This window comes from Tiliqua scincoides, chromosome 1 (genome assembly GCF_035046505.1).
Source record: "Tiliqua scincoides isolate rTilSci1 chromosome 1, rTilSci1.hap2, whole genome shotgun sequence".
Classification (NCBI taxonomy): domain Eukaryota; kingdom Metazoa; phylum Chordata; class Lepidosauria; order Squamata; family Scincidae; genus Tiliqua; species Tiliqua scincoides.
Genome location: NC_089821.1, coordinates 202,852,685 through 202,875,504, shown reverse-complemented (window position 1 = coordinate 202,875,504; position 22,820 = coordinate 202,852,685). Strand labels below are relative to the sequence as shown.

The 22,820-nt window shown below is 43.5% G+C and overlaps 1 pseudogene; it reads right to left on the bottom strand.

Annotated features, from left to right (window-relative positions):
• Window positions 1-3,376: 3,376 nt before the first annotated feature.
• LOC136637304 (5S ribosomal RNA) lies at window positions 3,377-3,493 on the bottom strand (annotated as a pseudogene).
• Between the last annotated feature and the right edge of the window lie 19,327 nt (window positions 3,494-22,820).

The window sequence follows — 22,820 nt, the reverse complement described above, 5'->3', positions numbered from 1 at the left end:
ACTGCTTCATCGGTGCCCCTAAAAACACTCTCCCTACGAGTGATACTTGGGTCAGTCCAGTCAGACTGAACCTGAGTATCTTGCCTCAAGTTTACTAAATTTGCATGCCAATAATTCTACCTCTAAGTGCTTATTGCTAGACCAAGAGGAAGCCAAATGTTTTATATAAAAAGAAAACTAAATGGATAAATGGCGTCCTTATAGGGGCATTAATCCTTTGCCCCCCTCCCAATAATTCTAATCTGAATCACATGGCATTAGCTTTTCATGGGAGCTTTTTTACTTCTGTAAATTGCATGTGGGTGGTGGACTTGATTTGGAGTGCAACCACAGCAGGAACAAAGTGTTTAAAATCCCAACTCCCTGCTGTGGTTTTGCTTTGGTTTGTATTCCCCCCCCCATTTTAACCCCCTCCCCCCAAAAATTAAAGGGGCAGCACACACATTAATCATATCATGTAATCAGGCCCTAAGAATTAGATACATTTTCCAGACTTTATTTACATTTTCCAGAAATTTATTTTTACTGTACTTATGCATTAACCATTGTCACTGAATGCTAAGCACATAAGACCTTGGTGGATCAGACCAAATCACCATCTAGTTCTGTATTCCGTGTCAAGTAATGGCAGGCAGCCTGATTCTGAGCTGCCCGGAGCGTGCAGCTTTGGCAGCACCGAAAATGGCTGCCGCCGGATCCTATGCACCTCAGGCTGCTGCGGGGGGGGGGGGGGGCACTTCACGATAAGGGGACTTTTGTCCCCTTCTCCTGGGTAAGGGAAGTAGCCCTGCAATGGGGCTACTCAAGTTACCACCGACCAAAAGGTTGGGGGTAGGGTAAAGGCATTTGTGTAGGGCGCTGATTGGCTTGGATTCAGTGCAGCAGAGCTCTACCTGACCCACCTCCCTCCCTCCCCCTGGCACGCCTCCCGTCTGCCCTCTCCCGGCCTCCCACCTCCCCGTCACACCTCTTCCCCACCCTCTCTCTGCCCTCTGCCTGCCTCCCTCCTCCCCGGAATGCCTCCTCCCCGCCCCCCTCCCAGCTCCCGCTTACCGTGCCACGGCTTGGCAGTTCATGTGATCACTGAGCAACGGAGGCCAGGCACTAGCCTGGCACTAGCCCAGCACTGGCCAGCGCTGGGCTGGCATGGGCACTGGCCCAGTGGGAAGCCTCACAAACATGCCTTATGGCATGTTTGCGCCAGTGCACACCAGTGGGAAGCCTGTGCACCGAGCTCAGGATTGGGCTCTAGCTAGGCACCTGCAAAGTTTACAGACAGGGCACAAAGGATCAGAATTCCCTTGTTTTTCCTCTCCTCTGAAACTGATATAAAGGTATCAAATGGCTGTAATGAGTATTGTAATAACCATTGATGGATCTGAGTAATTTAGTAGTTATGGGATGATACAATGAGAATCCCTTTTATGGGTTAGCATCTGGTTAAGCAACAAGAAATTGAGGGTAGGAATAAATAAACAGTCTTCACAATGGACATTAGTAAGCAGAGGGGTCCTCTTAAGAATTTTGGGCTGGTACTATTTAACATATTCATAAATGATCTGAATTTAGCAGTAAGCAGTGAAGTGGCCAAGTCTGCGGGTGCCACCAAATGAATCAGGATGATGAAAACCCTTGCAGTCTGCAAACTATCTTTCTACTCTGGACCAAATGGGCCAAAAAATGGCAAATGAGTTTTGATTTGTGTAATTCTGAAGCAGTGCGAACTGAAACACACACACACACACACACACACACACACACACACACACACACACACAATCCTAACCACATATATACCAATGGGGTGAGGTCTTGGAGTTCTGGAAAATTACTGTATGATAGCTCAGGGTGTGGCAGTTGTGAATCAGGCAAATTCCTTTATTGAGAATGAAAATAAAGCTGCCAGTATCCTAATGCTTTTCTACAAATTTATTGTCTAGCGCAGTGGTTCTCAAAGTTTAGCACCAGGACCCACTTCTTAGGATGAGAATCTGTCAGGGCCCACCGGAAGTTATATCTTGACTGGAAGTGACACCATCAAGCAGGAAAATTTTTAACAATCCTAGGCTGCAATCCTATCTACACTTACCCAGGAGTAAGTTCCATTTACTATCATTGTTAAAAGCTTACACATGGTAGCCTGTGAAAAGTACAGCCTGTCACATTTCCCCACATGCGGTCACATACCATGGTAGCATCAAGTCTAATATAATATATTAAAAATAAGATATTGAAATGAATGGGGACCCACCAGGTTCACAACCCACCTAGTGGGTCCCGATGCACAATTTGAGAAATACTGGTCTAACCACATTTAAACAACGCAGGGGGAAGGTGGAACAGGGCAGTGATGAGGATAAGGGGAGGGCAGATCAGCTCCAGGAAGAGCTGGCTCAGTAGCAGCGGTGGCTGCTGAATCCGATCTCCCTTTCCGGACCCAATTTTGTGGCCTGGGTCCATGCAGACCTGTACCAGCAATTTCGCTAGCACAGGTCTGAGTAGATCCTTCTACACCTCAGAGGCTTACCCCTGGGTAAGAGAATGAATGTTCTCTTATCCAGAGGAGAATGCCTGATGCAATAGGAGCCATTTTGGCATGCCTACCACAGTGGATGGGCGGGGGGGGGGGAAGCATAGGATAGGGCTGTAACAAAATGCATTTCAAAATAAAATGTGAGATAGTCTTGCAAATGTTTGGAAATGGTTGATTAAGAAGTCATACATTTTTAATTAGCCCAATCTTCATCCAGGCACCACAGAAAATTAAAAATATATTAAGTCCTTGCTTATTTCATTAGAGGTTTTGCCTCCTAAACTCTATGGCAATTCTATCTACAATGTCACTGTTACAAAAATATAATTTGGAAAAACCTGGATTTCATGTAATTAAGGTTGCATGTCCTCTTTAGAACTGGTAAAACATTTATGGTTATGGCATGTAATATGTTATGAGTTTCTCATTGTCAAGTTGTCATTTTAATTCTTTTATAATTAAATTTCATTGGCATCACCATCTGACCAAAAATAAGTTTAAAATAACCTGATAATTTAATAAAACCAAGGAACTAGAATATTTAGGAACATTTGCTTTATGTTTCTCATTTTGTGGGACAAAAGCAGCTCCTAAGACTCTAGCCCTCTTTTTTGTTCCTGAACATGGAGCGGGAGTTCAGAACCGTGGCCCAGCCCTCAGACACCAATGCACCCTCTGCCATACCCCACAGCGGTTAGTTGTGCATTCAGATTGTCTCTATTTTGGGTCACACAAAGAGCTTTTTCAAGCATTCTAGAAACCTAGGCAATCAGAGTTCCTAAGCGTATGGCGAAATCCTCCATGCATGGTTGGCAACCTTCAGTCTCGAAAGACTATGGTATAAGCCTACAGCACCCGGTATTCCCAGGCGGTCTCCCATCCAAGTACTAACCAGGCCTGACCCTGCTTAGCTTCCGAGATCAGGCGAGATCAGGCATGTGCAGGGTAACAATTGCAAATACCAGGTGCAGGGCCAGTTCATCCACAAGGCCAACTGAAGTGGTCACCTCACTTCACCACTCACCTCACCACTCCACTCACCACTGCACCTCAGGCAGTGGTGTCACTAGGGGTGGCGTCACCCAGTACAGGGAGCCAGTGCATTACCCCCATGATGGACCTCTTCCCATGGTGTGGCAACACCCCCAAATGTTGGGCAGGGTGATGCCTCATCGCCCCATCCTCATATCATTAAAATTGCACCTTTAAATTACAATATCATACGCATAACCTAAATGTATGTAATGTATTTATTTCTGTAAAAATGGACAGGAACAAATACACATAGTATAACACTTACTGAACATCTTATTTCCTTAAAAATGAGGAGGAACAAATAAAATACACAAACAGTGCAACACTTGGTGAACAGCTCCAAGCTCCAAACTAGGATTTGATCACCTGGTGAGAGAACTCATTGCATCACCCCCATGATGGACCTCCTCCTGTATAAGACCATACAGAATAAATTACAATATCATATGCACAGCCTAAATGCAGTGGCATTATTTAGGGTTGGTGTAACTCCCATTAACTTTATTTATTTTAATATATAATAATATGTCACCCAGCACATCAGTAACCAACCAAAAAACCAGTGGCAAATTTGATGACACTAACACAACTGAATAAGAGTTCTAGTATGAGCTTTGATACATGGAAATGAGAGCTGACTCAGTATGAGTCAGCTCTCATTTATTTATGAATGACACCATAAATGACATTTATGTTATTTATAATTAACACCTTATTTATTCTCTGCTGTATCATAATAACACCACACTGGCTCCTGGAACAATCAGTCTCACTGATCAGCTTTGAGTTATGAAAATCAACTTTTTGTAACATAACGCAGTTGTGTTTTCTCCTGGGGTTTTGGCTATAACTTTTGTTAGAATAGAGATATTTCAATGTGGTTTGTTTCATTCCATCCTGCATGAAATTCCACATTGTATGATTATATAATGTGATGGTACTATTTGAAAATACCAAGTTCTCATAATTTTGGCTAGTGGTGGTGTTCCGCCCCCCAAGTGCATTACCCAGGGAGACCCGCATCCCACTAGTGACTTCTGCTACTGACCTCAGGTAGCACTACTTAGGTGATGGGTGCTTATCTCTAGCCACCTGCTTGCCTCCACTGATCTTCCTCCACTGGTCTTCTCTTTCCACTCCCTGGATTGGAAAAAGAAGACGAAATGTGGAAGGGTGGGGAGTGCTGAGCTAGAACATTGGAGAGTGGGAAGATTAGAGGCTGGCACATCATTAGGAAAGGAGGCAGCATTTGGTATTCCACCTTAGGAGATCTTGCTGGCTTACCTGTTGAAGTGTGTGGACAATGGGAATGGCATCTGGGGGCTGGACACAATGGGTATGGTCCTACTCCCCATCCTGATTTCAATGAAAGCAGAAAAACTGGGGCCTTCCTGTGTGTATCACCAAACATCTGGCCACCCACCAGAGCAGGTAAGCTAGCAGGGGAGACAGAGGGGGAGATTGGCATGGGGAAGGTGAGGGTGGGGTAAGAAATGGGGGTATGTGGAGGCTGCAGGTGGGGGTGTGGTAGTGATGGTGCATGCTGGATCCTATCCCCCCCCAGCAGTCCTCCCACCTCCTATCTCTCCTCAGACTTGCATCAGCTAAAGAGCTGGCACAGGTCTGAGGAGACACATTGTGGGGTTGGAGGCTTACGAAGGGGAAATAGGATTTAAAACCCCATTCCCTTCCAAAGCCTCCCACACCACCACTATCACTCCTGCTGGATACAGCATGAGTCTTTTTAGTGCGGCTGCACCAGTGAGGGGGAAGGATACAATTGGGCCAACACTCCCTCTTTTACAGCTCTGGATAGAACTTGTACTTTCTCCATACTTCACAAGCTCAGAGGATTGTGAGCTGTGCCAGGGTTACTGTTTTATATCTCTTAGCATTTAGGGATGTGCTAGAATATTTTTCCCGCAGTCTGAGGCCCAAAGCAGGAAAACAACCTTCATGTTGAATTTGTTGAATTAACTGGTATCTCAGCAGACATGGTTCTGTCTTCTCATCTTTAATTCTAAGTGATATCCAGTTCATGTGGTTTGTGTTGTTGTCGAGAGATTTGTTGTGATGGAAGTTGCTTGAATCAAAGAAAAATTCCAAGGGATTTTCTATGCAGCACAGTTCAGTCCATAAATTATTTCTTATTGGATTCTGCTGCTCATAGTAACTCAACTTGGGCCTGAGCCCTGCTTCTCAATCATTCAGCTGAACAAAGATCACAGATTTTACTCACAGAAAACAGCAGGCCCAAGTGCCTTTTTTATGTAACTAGACACCATTATTTCTTTTCAATGTGGCATTAATCATGTCAGTGCCATAAGGTGCTTTCTTTTTTTTAATGCATTCCTTTCTTAGAATAATGTATGACAATTAACACTCAGAACTTAACAATACAAAGAGCTCTCTCTTCAACAGTAGAAGATACTGTTTACTGTACTATACTCGCTCTGGTTTGAGAATACTTTACAGCAAGTCCTTACTTAAAGTCATTTTATTATAAGATCACAATTCCAACTTCTGTTTGGGCTGGCGCAAGTCCCTTGCACCGACCCACCAGTGTCACAAAAGTGCCACAAAGCACTTTCGCACCACTGGGAGAGGAAGGAGGCCGGCGCAAATCCCACTTGGCCAGCGCATAAGGTAAGCCTGCGCCAGCCAAGCTAGGCTGGCAGGAGGTCTGGGGGGGTGTGGGGAGCAGGGGAGGGAGGTGTTTTGGGTCAGGTGGGCCCGTGGGTGAGGAGGCAGCGCCAGGATCTGGCACTCTTGAGGTGGCACAGATCCGAGTAGCCCCATTGGGGCTGCTGCAGCTTTACCCAGGGTAAGGGGAAGTGATTCCCCTTGCCCTGGGTTGAGCCACTGTGGGCCCCGACCCTGCTCTGGATGCCGGGCAGGACTGCCAGCTGGCCTGCTCCAGGGCAGATTAGGCTTACGCTGTAAATTGTTTTGTTTTACAGTTGTTGAGTGGGGGAAAAAATTCCTGGCCAGGGCCACTGTCCGTGTGAAGTTTGCATGCTTTCCCCTTGTCTGCATGGGTTTTTTCTAGCCCAGAAAGCTCACATTTTTTTAATGCTTAATATTAGAAGTGTTTGGGGTCTTTATAATTTTGGTGTTGCTTTTGTCACCAGAAATATGCTGTAGGAACTCTTGTTTACACATATCAATTAACCTACAGTAATTGGTCTTGTTATAAATCATTTCACTTAAAGTTGCAGTTTCCAAGAACCTACGGACAACTTTAAGTGAGTACTTGCTATATATTGTTATCAGACTACAATGAGGATTCACCAGCAGGTGATTTTATGGAACAGTATATAGCTTGTTGCATTATTGTGATTTAAGTGGAATTTTACTATATGCTACACAAAGGGAAAAGGTGCAGTTTTTCTCATCACTGCTAAGCTCTGAAGGGAGAAGTTGCATCTTGTGTGTGGAACTTCTGATTTATTTTGAGCTTTTAAATTAACAAAACTTCTATCCCATTTGGATGAGATATTTGATCACCCAAACATAAATCTTGCCCGCACTCATCACTTCATTTTCTAGATTGTGTTACTGCATACAGTTCCATCTTAGATTCATTCACTGGAGCTGAAACAAGCAGCAGTTGTAGCATGTAAATAATATTAGCATTTCTAATATACATGACAGAGCGTCTGTTTTATATTGGGCCCCATTCAGAACTTGTTCATTTGCTTTGATTTGTCTCCTAAGAGACACACGACCATGTGATCTGAACACATGATAGCACTTCAGCTTTCTTCAGAAGGTGCTCTGCAATTATTGTCCCACAGCAGATCTATGGGCTAGATTAGGTGAGAGACAGTGATTTGCAGATCCTTATGAATGCTGAAAGAATGTTATGGCTTCGCAGGAAAAAAAAACTAGTGTGAGCTCCAAGGCACCTGCAGCGTGAGGAGTAAAGGAACAGCATGGCAATTGCTATACACTGCAGCACCAGACCATGACCCATATGGATGGGTATACCCATAGTCTGGTTTTCATTTGGCTAATTACCCTGAAGTAGCACCTCTCCACAGCACCCATGCCAAGGTCCTAAGCAGAGAACTGCTGTTTATCCTTTCCACAGTGGACTTTCCAGTGGACACATTAATGGATCAAGACACTAATTTCAAGAGCCAGTTCTTTAGGGGCTTATAGGCCCTCCTGGGCATAAGCCTCCCTCAGACATCCATTTACCATCCCCAAACAAGCAAAGTGGTTGAATTTCCTTGCCACAGGATGTGGTGACGGCATCTGGCCTGGATGCCTTTAAAAGGGGATTGGTAAAGTTTCTGGAGGAAAAATCCATTAAGGGGTACAAGCCATGATGTGTATGTGCAACCTCCTGATTTTAGAAATGAGCTATGTCAGACTGCCAATGCAAGGGAGGGCATCAGGATGAGGTCTCTTGTTGTCTTGTGTGCTCCCTGGGGCATTTGGTGGGCCGCTGTGAGATACAGGAAGCTGGACTAGATGGGCCTATGGCCTGATCCAGTGGGGCTGTTCTTATGCTTTAACTGAACCCTGAAGATGATGCTACAGTGATTTGTGGGAGAGGAATTGTGGGATTTGTGAAGATGATGCTACAGTGATTTGGGGAGAGGAGTCCCATCACTGGGTCGTCCTTCTCAGACCCATGCTTTTCATAGTCTGAGAGGTGTGCTAACTGGCTTTTCACCCATCCAACTCCTTTGTGAGTGATTCTCCCAGGGTATCCTGGACAACCTCCAGGAGGATTGGACCTGTCCATGGGAGAAGTCCTTCTCCTCCCTCCAGAACATTCTCAAGTTGAGGGAGAAGCTGCACACTGTGGCCAATTGACAGCCCTCCATTTGGAAGAGGTTCAGTTGGTTCAGTGGAGGACTTATGATAAATGAGTTAAAGCAGGGCCTTTGAGAGGAATTTAATCAGGAGGTACATTTTTTTGGGGGGGGGGGTCCCTTTTGGAAGTACAAAGTTTCTTTAGTATAATAATTTCATACCATTTATATGAATTACAATATATAAAACTATGTAGGATTATGAAAAAATGTGAATGCTAGTCTTCCCACAATATAAGCAAACTTTTTTTTAGATCCCAGGAAATTTCTGGCTCCCCTGCTTTGGCTCCTGGGCCCAGATACAATGTACCCCCCTGCAACCCCCTCCCATGGTCCCTGGTGAGATTGGAAAAATATTCCCTTACCCCAAGGAGACCTCCAGTCTGCTCCTTACCTGCACTGAATACAGCACAGGCTGTGCGGCCTGGCTGCGCCAGCACAGGTTAGGATTAGTCTGTGAATTGGTATTTTATTTGATTTTTCCTATTTGTAAATAGAATGAAGAGACTTAATTTGATCAAACATATTTGCATATTTAGATGACAATCTTTGGCTTTCTGTATCTCATTAATGACACTCAAAATTAAGCAGTGGCGATCAGCACATTATAGTAGCACAATCCATTATTTGTAGCACAATCCATTATAATGTAGTGCTGACCATTATTTTCAGTGGGCTTAGACCCACCTAAAACTGTATCAGATCAGGCCGCATGTTTCAGTTGTGAAAATAAGACTTTTCTTTGGGGTATAGTGGAGATCCATATATGAATCCAACATTCTGTTCTGCACCACATCATTCCTTCACCACAACATCTGACTTATGTGGCAGAAGATGCTAGTTCTTCCACAGAATGTGACCACAGTCTGTTGTGCAATTATTCATGCAAAAGTTCCATTGAGTCTAACCCAACTCCACAATGTGCAGCACATTGCAGGTTCTGTTACCTGACACCCTACTCTGATTGTGCTGTGAAGCCAAGTGGATTCCTGGTTTCAGCTGATTCTGAGTTTCCCTACAGTGACCTGTAACACTCAAACCACTGTGGGAACATCTTTTGTTTTTCTCCTCTGGCTGGGTCTTGGCAATCAAACAGCAGGTTGGGTCTTGCATACAAAGACACCTCCATGTATGTCAGTGACCCTTACCCTAACTCCTTCACTCCCTCTTTGACCCAGACCCTTAGTCTGTGCAACAGACATCACCGCATTATGGGAGGAGAAGACAGGCATCGCTCGTTCTTTATTATACTGAAGAATGAAAAAGGTCACAGAAAAAGCTGTGACAAGCTTAAACAAGCATCCAGGGGTTTTCCCTTGTAGCAAGAAGAGTCTTTGTTTTCTTTGTAGCTTTACACAAGCCCAAATGTATTTACTCAGATGTAAGGCCCATGAAGTTCAGTGGGACTTACTTCCTAGCAAGCATGTTGAGGATTTCAACATTAAACACAGACTTTAGGCATTTTTCATTTTTTCCAACCACATTAAAAAAAAAAAAAATTGCATTCTTTTCTGTGCTTCGCACACTTCAAAAACTGCTATGCAAATGCAAAGTATTAAGTTTGTACCATTGCATCATCTCATTCAAGGGATTTCTCTTACTTTTTGGTGAACTTTGACATTAGGAACCAACTCATATGTTACAGCAGCTGCAGGAAGGCCACTTGAAGATTAGTCTGCATGCCAGCCATTACCAAGTGGTAAGCTGTTTGTGCATGGTAGCTCACCATGGAGACTGGGCAATTCTCATCCTGCCATCCCAAACCTTTCTTTTGGGATGCTTGCAGTGGCACGGTGAAAAATTGCCTGATCTGTGTGGCAAGCCACTGCACACAGAGTGCCTCACATCATGACAACCACCACAGGGAACAATTCAGGATTACTTTGCCATTTTCCAAAAAGAATATGGGCAAATATGCCATGATGATCTCCAAATCCTATTGGAGACATGCTTTCCTTTATGATGACTGCCAGTATAAACTGTTGGAAGCTATAGTTAGCCCTAGCTTTCCAAAGTGCATGCTCACAGTATGTACATAATCAAACCATAAAATAATGGCTCTCACATGTTTGGAGATAAAATGGTGGCCACACTTGTTAAGTTATAAAGGTGCATATCTGCTATTTTTCACCCTTGATGCAGTTTCCACATCATGGTTGTAACATGAAAACCAGACCAAATTTCAGAAGCTTTCATGTGTAGTGCCCTTATTCTTTCCCCATGTTAATATTTATGCTACAGCTACACCATTTCTGGATTGCACTAGGTTTTCATGCTTTTGCCATGTGGACAAGTTCAACCTGGTCAGAGAAACCTTTTCAATACAGCAGAATGGCTGAAATGCAACCATTTGACTTTAGGTGCTGTAAATCATGCAATATTTACATATGCATGATTCATATGCTTTGAACTTTTGGAAAGACAATTTTGTTATTTTCTCCATTACCGTTATTATTTATACGTGAATGGGGTATGCCGAAAGATGGGAACAAGGATTTTGTCTTTTGTTATTATGTGGTACTTTCTTATATTTAATTACATTATTTATTTAAAACATTTATATACTATTTTTCAAATAAACCAAGATGTTTTGTATATAACCTTGTTTTGCACATCGCAGTTTCTTTCAGTAGAAAAATAAAATGTTCCAGCTTGTTGTATATGTGAATAAAACAAGTTTTATTTGTTTTCTTCTTGGAAGGGAAAAAAAGCAGTTTGTAAAATGTCTAGTGTTACCATCAAAGCTTCACTAGGTCAGCCTTTGAACCACATTTATGTGCCAATTAAAGAAGCAGCCAAGAGAATACTAGAATAAGCCTCAGCCCCTCTCCGCCTATCCACAACAGAAGGACCACTGTTAAAGTATAGCAACAGCTAGACTCCTGTAGACTGTTCCTCTCACCCTTTGGGTGACAAAATCAAAAGAGCTTTGTCTAATGCTTGGAATCCACCTATCAAGAAAACAAAATCCCTACTGATTGTGCTTTAAAAAAAAAACAGGCAAGAAACCGATTGACTAAGAAGCACTTCACTAAAATGTCACACCCCAAATCTGGCACCCTGCAGTACCTCTGTGGCACACTCATAGAGTGCAAATGTGGCATGCCTGATAAAAAGGTGACTCTGAGGTGAGAGGTCAGCAAGGAAACATTCAGAGCCTCAATTATGAATAAAGCCATCCTTGGAGGATTCTGCAAAATGTTCAAGCCTACATGTGAAAGCAGGTAATCAGAGATGCTCTACCTAGAAAGGGATGGGAATATTAAGTAGGTGAACTAGCCAGAGTTATAAGAAAGGTGTTAATTCTACAATTCTATGCAAGTTCAGAAAAGCCATGGGATTCTGTACTGCCTGAAGACGGTCCATATATTGAGATCTTCCTTTTTAACAAATTGAGTATGTATCTTTTATGGTTTCAAAGTAAGACTTTCTAGTTAGTACTTGGGTAATACCTGATGAACTTTCCAGCAGCCTGGGCCTCAGTGCACTACTGCAGCACTCTTTCCTCCTTCCTGTGGCTGGCAAAAGTAAAGCAAACTAAGGAAATTTATAGAAGAACGTGTTTCATGATGTATACACGTTGCAGAATTCTGCTTTCTTGACACAGAATATGGATTACTTTGATACTAATATTTTAAAACTATTTAGCACATAATAGTCACAGTCCTGAGAATAAGTAACCAGAATGTGTTGCTTGACGCCAGCCTACATTGCTTCAGACTGCTGTACACTCTGTCATTGGTTGTGTGATTTCCTGGGAATATCAGAGCACAGATGAGTCAGTCGTTTCTTTTCTCTCATACTTTTTTTTTTAAGGCTTAGTGAAAGGCTACAGAACTTTTGACCCACCAAGCTAAATGCAACCATCAAGCTATGTATAGCAACACTGCAGAGGCTCGATAAACCTCCTGTTTTTGTTGCCTGTCTGAGATTGCAAAAACAAGGACTAGTCAAGCGCTTGGCAGGCCACAATACAGCGCTGGTGAGCTGCAGTCAGCTTGGGAGGTCAAAAGTTGCCCAGATCTGGCTCACAAGGAAAACATGTCATGCTTTTAAAGAACAGATCATGGCCAGGAATGTCTCACTTGTAAGAAAAAAATGCCTATGAACAGGGTAACATTTTCTTATGCCTGTGAAGAGGTAGGTTACAAGCCTATCCACACTTTCCTGGGAGTAAGGCCCACTGGGACTTACTTCTGAGTAGACAAAAGTATAATAGGACTTACTTCTGAGTAGATAGGCATAGGATTGGGCTCGTAACCACTTACTCTCAAAAGGGTGGCAATGTCTCCATTAACTCTTAGAGTATGATCCAGTACATCATGTAGTCTGATTGTTGTAGAAGTTCAGGTGGGTAAAGCTATGGCATATGGAATACTTCTAAATTTAAGAAAAAAGCACCTTGGCATGGACTGCATCTTTAGAAGGGTGTTGTGCCATTAGCAGTTGCAACCAATCTTCTTCATCCTAGCAATTTTCCCACATTGGTTGCAGCCAGTGTTCCCTCTAATTGTTGAGGGAATTGCGCAAAGCCCTAAGGGCTACATAGGGACAGCTCCAGAGTGCTCAGCAATGACATCATTCTCATCACCAACATGGAAGCTGTGTGGGTCTTCTATTCCAGCTGTATGGCTACACTATCACGTGGGTGTGTGGCTACACATTCATGCAACCTACAGGTAATGCTGGCTTCCATGCTTGATATCATGATCCCACTTAGTTTAGGCAGTATTTTAAATAATGACACCATGTTGGAGGAGCTAGACACTGGCGCAGAAAAGGTTACTGAATTTTCCCTTTGGAACAACTGTTGCTCTCAACTGAAAAGAAAAACCTCCATGATTCAGGAATAGTGAGTTTCTCTTCTGTTCTTCACAGAAGGAGCCAAAAGATTGTGGGTTTCTTAGAGGAGACAAGCTTGAAAGAAAACCACAGCCAATAAAAGAAAAAAAGAAAGGAATGGACAGGTGAGGAAATGAATGGTTCTGAAAAAGATGGTGAGCCAGAACGCTGACTGGTGATGCAGTGTGTGATAGGAGGGGGAAATGGGGAATGAGAATGTGTCCAATTCAAATATGCCTTTGCAACAAATTCAGAAGATAGCTTTAGGATGTGATGAGATCATTGTGTGATATCCATGATCTGATTCAGTGCTTGAATTATGTAGGGATTCTGTAAGTGGTGGTTAATTATATCAATGAGTTTCACCCTCTGACTCCCAATTTTAGTCACATCATGTCCCCTGTGTTGCCTTCTAAAAGCAGTTGTAACAAAAGGTAGGGGTCAAACTTTCTTCCCTTATCATGAGTATTTTAAAACACTTTAAATAAGGTATAGATGCTCTTCTACATGTGATCTGAGCAGCTGTGCAGGAGGAATGTTTAATCCTCTTCTCCAACCTGCCCCCTCCAACCTGCAACCTCCAACTCAGCCCCCTCCAACCTGCCATTTGCTCTCCATAAAAAAAAAATGGAGATAAAAAAATCTAAATCTTTATTTTTCCCCATGAGACTGACACTTTGAGACTACAAAATTGTACTCTGGGTTACAACGGGCAGTCCAATCCTATGCCAGTTCACAGCACGCACTGCTATCAATGGAGTGTGCACTTCATGCTATGGTGGGGAAGGGAGGAAACTATCAGATGCCCTGGGAGAGGTAGGTAAAAATATTTTATACTATCCTCTCTGTAGGTCACCTGGTTGTCAATGTGTCTCCTCAGACACTTGCCAGCTCTTTTACTGGCAGAAGTCCAAGGGGAGTCGGGGGCAGGAAATGGTAGAATCTGCTACGTGGTGCTTCCACTTGGATCCACCCTCTTCCACTTCCAAACTGCCCTAGTTTCCCCCCAAACCACCCTGATTTTCCCTCAAACTGCCCCCACCCGCCACCTTACCTGATCCAGTGTGGCCTGGGTCACCATTGGCAGGCATTCCTTTTGCACCTCAGGATCTGCTGCTGTAGGCCCAGGATAGAACTGGGCCATTAGCCAAAATAACAGAGAAGAAAGATCAAACATCCTCATCCCCCAGAGCCATGACTTGGGTCAGATCTGGAACACCCTGCTCTTGTTTCAAAGTCAAAAAAAAAAAAAAAGAATTAAATTTGGATATTCAACTGTGGTCAGATAAACCACTAGGTAAGTCCCCTGTCTGTCTCATGAGGATGATAATAATAATGACATTGTTACAGGTCTGGTGCAAGAACTACTGAGAAAATGGATATGCAATGCTTTGAAAAATTAAAATGTGCTCTTTAATGGTAATAATGTCACCATTATTATTAATGATGGCTGGCATTTTCTAAATACCAAGTCCTTCGCAAGGACCTCGAATATTGAATAGTATTTGCATAACATGTATGCAGTTCCAAGTATGCTTTTTCTGCTTATATATGGTACTTTCAATCACATCTAAAGTGTGCAAGTGTTTTTTCAAGTTTTTCACTATGGCACCTAAAGCACCCACTACTATCGGTACAGTCATTGCCTTTCTTTCCCAGAGTCACTCCACCTCAATTTGAAGATCTTTGTACTTGATTACTTTTTCATACTCTTTTTGTTCAGTTTGTACATCCCCGGTTGTTGCCACATCTATAACCCTGACCATCTTCTTTTCCACTACTGTTGAGTCTGGTGCATTATGCCCAGATGTTTATCTGTTTGGATGTGGAAATTCCACAATATTTTAACCTCTTCATTTTCATCAACTTTGTCTGGTTGATGATTTCACTATTATAAGGCAATGAAAAAGGATAGAAAGAGTATCAGAAGGATACTGAACTTCTTGGAGAAGGCCTGGATGTAAAAGCAGGAAATCTGGGCAACAAATCAGGCAACAGTTTAATTTAACATGAATAATAAATGTTCAAGCAACAAGAATAAGTGGAGAGGAAACACGCTGAAGTAAACTGGGAAATTTTCATTACATACACATTTGTTTTGGACATCAAACAACTTGTTATAAAATTTGATGGTCAATTTAAAATGGTATAAAACATACATCCTTTAGACCTGTCAGTTCCCCAGAGTTTCATGATGGCTTTGTGCAAATATGCTATTTGCACAAATATGTAAGTTATGTATAACTTACAGATTATGAAGGAAGGGGTGGAGAGTGTTGGTTAGTACATGGTATGCTTTTCCCAAGGTATAAGCAATGCATAGCCCTAACCTGGGATGCACAAATTGAGACAAAGTATGAAAAAGGAACCAGGTACAAAGCACAGCAAGAGAATAGCAGGCATCCCTTCCCTTATCCTTCAGCTTCTTTCACCTAAGATAGTCAGTTTAAAATTGGAAACTATCCCATGTCCACATCTAGTGCTTGTTCAATTTGATTTCCTGTAAACTCTTGTTTTTCACAGGAGTGGTCAGCCAAAATGAATTTGGTGGCTTCCTTGACTCCTAAAGCACCTACCTAATTGACTTACAGCACAATCCTAACTATGAGTTAGGCTTGTGCCAGTCTAGGAGGGTTGCAAATGTGCCATAAAGCACATTTGCACCTCCTCTAGAGCAAGCCACACCAGCACATGGAGGCTGCATCCAGCCTCTGTGGCAGCTTGCGGGGAGAGCCTTGTGGCCAACACAAAGCTCTGGGGTGGGCAGGGAGGAGGCAGGAGGGAGGGAAGAGTGCCAGGAAGGACGGGTGGAGGGCAGTCCCAGGGCGGGTGGGGGGAGCAGGAGGCCGAGCTGGGATCCAGCATAACAGCTGGATCCCAACCCCATTTCCCAAGCAGCACAGCGTGGTTTCAAGCTGCTCTGCTCTCCTTGGACTTGTGCCACCTCAGGAGGTGGCACAAGTCCGAGGAGACCCACAGGGGCTGCAGTGGTTTACCAGAGGATAAGAAGAGTTTCCCCTTGCCTTCGGCTGAGCCACTGTGGAGCCCTTTCTCATGCTGGATACAGCGCAAGCCTCCTGGCTAAGGATAGGATCTAGCGCAAGTCACTCACACTGAATGCCACCTCCTCCTGCCTCTGTCACACCTCCTGCCCCTCCCATTCCACCCACTACCCTGTCCACCCCCACAGCAAACTCACCAAGGGCAGCAGAGCTTCTGCCAGCCACTGTCACACACATCATGTGTTTAATGTTTTTGCTGGTAGCCTGGAAGCATGCAGCTATGCATGCTTCTGCAATGACATTCATGACTTCATAAAGTGCTGTCCGTTGCCAGAATGCACAGGGTTGGGTTGCTAAATGTATGGCTACCATTAATCAGATTGCTTAAAATTCTAAGGAGAAAGTGGTATATCACACTATTTCTGGCGTGACTAGCCGCACCCATTCCTCACAAGTGCTCATCTTGTTGTATATGGTCTATGATGTGGTTCCAGTATACACTGAAGCTTCATTTATGTGAAAGGCCAGGGGAAACATTAATCATGTTTGGCCAAGAGGATTTCAGATTAACTGGATTTACATTGATGTGGAACTATGTATGCTTGTCAATTGCATGAATAATTTACAGTGAGAATGTTTAATTATAATAACATTTGGATGAAATGCAATCAAATTGTGAATGACCTTTTAACCACCACCATCCTAACAACTATGAGGCATAGTTTTCCACTGGCATTTTCCTTTGTTTATTCAGCAAGATCATGCGTCTCAGTTAAGTCGCTGAAAAGAAGCCAACGATTCCTGTATATCTTTGAGAAGGTAAATAAAAATATCCAGGCTCTGGCATTAGCAGTTTCTACAGCAATTTATATGACACGATCCAACTACCAATTGTTGTGTGTATTCCAAGAGTATTTTCAGAAAAGCCAGTGATATATAGGTGGGCCCTACTTCAGGACCCATGAATTTGACTTACTGAGTGTCCCGACCCCACCTCTTGAGGGCTTCACCCAGATATGACAGGAAGTGCCTGGGAGGTGTTCTGAGGTGCAGGGAGGCCACATGCTGCCTCAGAAGGCCTCCTAGAGGCTTCTCATAGGTACGTCTATGAGAAGAAGTGCCACTTAGAAGTGCGTCTCTGAAGCCTCTGGGAGGCCTTCTGAGGCATGCAGAAGTCGCCTGCAACCTCCCCATGCCTCAGAAGGCATTTCCAGTCATGTCCAGAGATCCTTTGAGGGCCCAGATCAGATCCCAAAGATCCGGAGGGAAAGGATGCCAAGGGCCAACCTGTAATTCAATAATATATGAACTGATTACATCATGACTCCTGCAGAAGGAGAAATAGAGGGTTATACTTCATTTGATCATCTCTTGATAACATCCCTTGGGCAGCTCCACATAAAGCTCAGTGCAATAGTTGAGTTGAAAGGTTAGCAGGATGTGTACATGTACGTACTACCTAACAAACATGGCTTTAGTGGGGATGAGATGGGAGCAAGGAAAACATTAAATATTTCATGTTACCTGGGGAGAAGTGTTCAAACCTTTCTGTGTGGATCTGATTTTGATTCTGAACTGTGACACAACCTAGTCTTATAGGGTGGTTGATGCTTTACAGTAGGGGTGTCCAAACTTGTTGGCAGGAGGGCCACATCATCTCTCTGACACTGTGTGGGGGGGGGGGAATTAATTTACATTTCAAATGTGAATAAATTTACATAAATGAGTATATTAGAGATGGAACTTGTATGAATGAATGAAGGTCTTGCAATAGTTCAAGGCCTATAAAAGTCCTTGTACAAAGCAAGGCTAGCCTTTCCTTCACTGCCATTGCTGGATCACAGACCTGATACAGCAAGCAGTGGAGGGAACACTTGTCCCACAGCTATGCAAGAGGTCAAACAGTCATCTTCACACTGAGAGCAGTTGCATCAGGCCAGCATGGGCTCCAGCAAGTCTTCGGAGGGCCAGATGCTCATTGGAGACTGGGGACTCCCTGAGGGCCACAAGTGGCTCCGGGGCCAGGGTTTGGGCGCCCCTGCTTTACAGTATTGCGCAACACCTTCTGAAAGTGCACAGAGCTGTGCACTTGTGCTGACCATTGCAGATGGCTGGCAGGACCCATTCATGATGGAGGCAAAGGGGAGCCCCGCTGATGCCAGTAAGTCAGTAAGGTGGATGGAATAGGCTAGGGAAGATCAGGACAAATTGGGGGAGGGGCATATTGGAGGCAGGAGGGGGTGGCATCTGGTGCAGGCAACTTCCACTGGATGCTATCCCCTCTGGAGTCAGCTGAAACATCCCTCATCTCCATGGACTTGCACCAGCTGAAAGGCTGGCCAGGCCTGAGGAGACCCATTGGTAAGCAAGAAGCTTATGCAGCATTAAGGAAAAATATTTTTGCTTCCCAAGGCTCCTGATCGGCTTGGCTTCCCTCCCCTCCCCCCCCCATGCAGCACAGCCTGTGGTGTGGCAGCATGCTATGGTGGGGAAAGGCTAGGATTGGCTATTAGTTCCCATGCTTTCTTCTGACATTTAAAGAGGAAAGATTTTGAAACAAAGCTTGTGATTTTGGCAAAACCTGACACAAACTTGTTCTTCAAGTTACGTCTGCCTGATTTGACTAGATGTGTGTGTGTTTATTTGTTTGGGAATAGTCAGTGGTAGAGATACTAATGTAACCACTGCTGTGTTGGTATTTAAAAGAATTAAGTATGAAGGATACATTTTAAATGAAAGTTGTCATATCTCCACTAACTTTCCGGCTTCATTTCAACATATTTAGTGAAGTATCTGATCTGACTGCAAAATAAGTAAACAAGAATGTTCATTTTTGTCCAGCCAAGCATATTTTTCCATATGAAGGAAAAACAATGACATGTAAATGTCAAAATACCTCTCCCAAAATATATTTCCAACCTGATTCAGAACCAAAAGGGTGCAGGCTGTATCTTGCAGCAGGGGGAACTGGGAAGCTAAGGAGAGGAAAAGGGAATTGTTTCCCCTTACCCTTCTGTAAGCCTCACCAATGAGTCTCCTTGGACCTGTATCAGCTCCTTAGCTGGTGCAAGTCTGAAGAGCAGTGTTCCCTATAAGGTATCCATGCCAGTGCACTCCTTTAAGGGGTTTTCCACATAGCACTGTGACTGTGTCAGATGTTAATGACATTATCACATAATCACCAAACTTCCACACTGCTGAGCTCTGTGCTGCATGGAGCTTGGCGCACATTAGAGACGGTACTAAGAAGAACAAAGGGACAGGGAGCTTCCAGTAAGATCTGGTGTCTGCCATTGCTGTTGGATACACTCCCTCCCACTGCCTCTCCACCCCTGTTCCTTCCTCCCCACCCAGTCTTGCCCCCAGATCCTATCCTCTTTGGCAATGGCCTCCCCTGACCCCCTTCTCCCTTCCTCCCGGCTAAAGAGCTGGCACAGGTCTGAGGAGACCCACTGCCGGGTGGGAGGCTTATGCAGGGGAAAAGGATTTAAATCCCCATTCCCTTCCAAAGCCCCCTGCCCCACCCCACCCCCACTGGATACAGTGTACCTATTTTGGGGACAGCTGCACCAGTAGGGGGAGGACAGAATTGGGCCAATAATCCTGAATTGTGTAACAAAACAGCTGTAGCTCTTGCTATCACTAATCTAAAAAAACAACTGCTGTCCTAGTTTTCAGCTCTTTGCTGGGGCTTCCCAAAACTGCCTCTCTACATGCATCCTTCATAAGAACCCTTTGTTTCCTCTCACAACCACACTGAGTTACATCCTTTTCTTTGCCAAGGCTGGCCTAGCAATGAGTTCCTGAAGCAGCCACTTTGATCAATAAGTTGGGAATTGATGAGGGGTGACCTGAACCCCATATACTGCCACTACTCCCTCAAGGACACCAACCACCAAGCTGCTGCAATTAAATCTCTTATCCTCAAGAGAAGGATCTTGGGGTGCTGGTGGACACCAGCTTGATGAAAGTGTCGACCCAATGTGCGGTGGCAGTGAAGAAGGCCAATTCTATGCTTGGGATCATTAGAAAAGGTATTGAGAATAAAACGGCTAATATTATAATGCCGTTGTACAAATCAATGGTAAGGCCGCACCTGGAGTATTGCACCTGGAGTGCAGTTCTGGTCGCCACATCTCAAAAAGGCTATGGAAATGGAAAAGGTGCAAAAAAGAGCAACTAAGGCCCAAATCCTCACCTACTTTCCAGCACTGGCATAGCTGTGTCAATGGGACATGTGCTGCATCCTGCTGTTGGGGGGCACTCACGGAGGCCTCCTCAAAGTAAGGAAAGCGTCTGAGGGGTGACATGATTGAGACATACAAAATTATGCAGGTAATGAATAGAGTGGATAAAGAGATGCTCTTTTCCCTCTCATATAACTTCAGAACCAGGGGACATCTGCTAAAACTGAGAGCTGGAAGAGTTAGAATAGACAAAAGAAAATATTTCTTTACTCAGTGTGTAGTCAGTCTGTGGAACTCCTTGCCATAGGACGTGGTGAAGGCACCTGGCCTAAATGCCTTTAAAAGGAGGTTGGACAAATTTCTGGAGGAAAAGTGCACCACAGGTTACAAGACATGATGTGTATGTGCAACCTACACATACACTTTTAGTAGTGGGTCACCTCAGAATGCCAGATGCAAGGAATGGCATCAGGATGCAGGTCTCTTGTTGCCTTGTGTGCTCCCTGAGGCATTTGATAGGCCACTGCAAGATACAGGAATCTGGACTAGATGGGCCTATGGCCTAATCCAGCGGGGCTGTTCTTATGTTCCTCTTCTTGCTTACCAAGACTGAGTAGGAAGAGGATGGGAACACTGCAGGGGGATAAATTTGCACTCAGCTTGAGGTGCTACATTGGCTCAGTCCAAGTTTGAGATTGCCTTCACTATACTGAAATGAAGGATAAAACGTTCCAAAGGCACACAGTTCATGCTGAAATTGTGAAATAAGTTACACAAATGTGTGCGTGTAGGCTTATTTTTGTTTCTGAGCCTTGGAGTGTATGTCATTCTGACCTGTCTGATTTGGTTCTTGCAACCACATAGACAAGATTATGGAAGTTTTCAAATACCGGCTTTGGGGATTTTGTTTGCAGAAAGCAATTTTCGTCATTCTTCTTCGTGCAGTCACACATGGTGGAGCTCTGTGCCTCTGCAGAACAGACCTCTGAAGCTTCCAGAGCTTCGTATTGCATTCTAGTCCCTGCTTTGTAAAGGAAATCCCAGTTCTTTTTTGACTGCCACCTTGCAGCATCAAAGGAACAAGGAGTTTTGTGTTTTCCCTAGTAACATTTTAAACAATATTATTTTAATACATATTTTCACAATATCATTTTAAACAATGTTTACTGGAATTTTTATCTTGAAAACAATTTTATTTTTTTCTTGTTATAGTTATTACAACTTTATAGTAAAAAAAAAAGGTAATTCATTTAGTTTTTCCATTTGGCCAAAACAGAACTTTGTGATTTACAGGCAGTTGTTATTTTAACAAAAAGCTGAATATGACATATATATTATATGTATGAGTTAATATTATTCCCAAATAATAGATTTTATTATTTTCATTATTTACTACTTTTATTATGTATTAACCAATTTTACCTGGACTAAGCCTGCAATCCTAAACACACTTATTAGAGACTGAGGGCCCAATCCTATCCAACATTCCAGTGCTGATGCAGTGGTGCCAGCAGGGTGCACACTTCCTCCTGTGGCAGAGGGGCAGTAAATTGTTCCCTTATGTTGGGGCTGCAATGCAGCTGCAGCTGCGATTTAAAGTTGGATAGGTTGGGAGCCTAAGATTATAAGACCTCTTCTCACTGAGGTGGTAACCATCTATCTGAGCCATACCCCTTCAGATTGTGGGTGGAAACTAACTACAGTGGCATAACTATTGATCACAATAAATTTATGGCAAAATTGGAATTGGAACCTTTGCCCTAATCCTATGCATACACGATTGGAAGCAATGCCCATTGAAATGAATTGCTTTACTTCTAAATAACTGAGGGCCCAATCCTACCCAGTTTTCCAGTTCCAGTGCTGCTGTGCCTATGGAGTTTGCACTGCTTCCTGTGTTGGGGAGGCAGTCATGGAGGCCTCCTCAAGGTATGGGAACATTTGTTCCCTTATCTTGGGCTGTGTTGCAGCTGCACCGGTGCTGGAAAGCTGGATAGGATTAGGCCCTGAATGATTAATCAAACCACTTTAAAAAGAAAAGTTTAAAAGAAAGATTTGTTAGTGATCTTGAAGATTTCAAATTAGAATTCCGCAAATGAAATAATATTAATTTGGAGAAATACTTAATTAATGGGTCAATTTAGAAGCCGCAAGAAGAGAAACATTAATAACAACCCCATTAACCTAGCAAAAATGCACCTTTTAAAATGATGTCCTATTTTGAGCAGGGCGAGAGCAAGTGTCCCTTTTCACTCCAGCAATGGTGTCGTCGTCGTCTTCTTCTTCTTTTTTTTTTTGCATCTTTTTTAGAATGTGAGCCCTTTGGGAACATAAAACCATTTATTAATTTATTCTGCTGTGTAAACAAATCTGTGATTTTTTTTGTTAGAAAGTG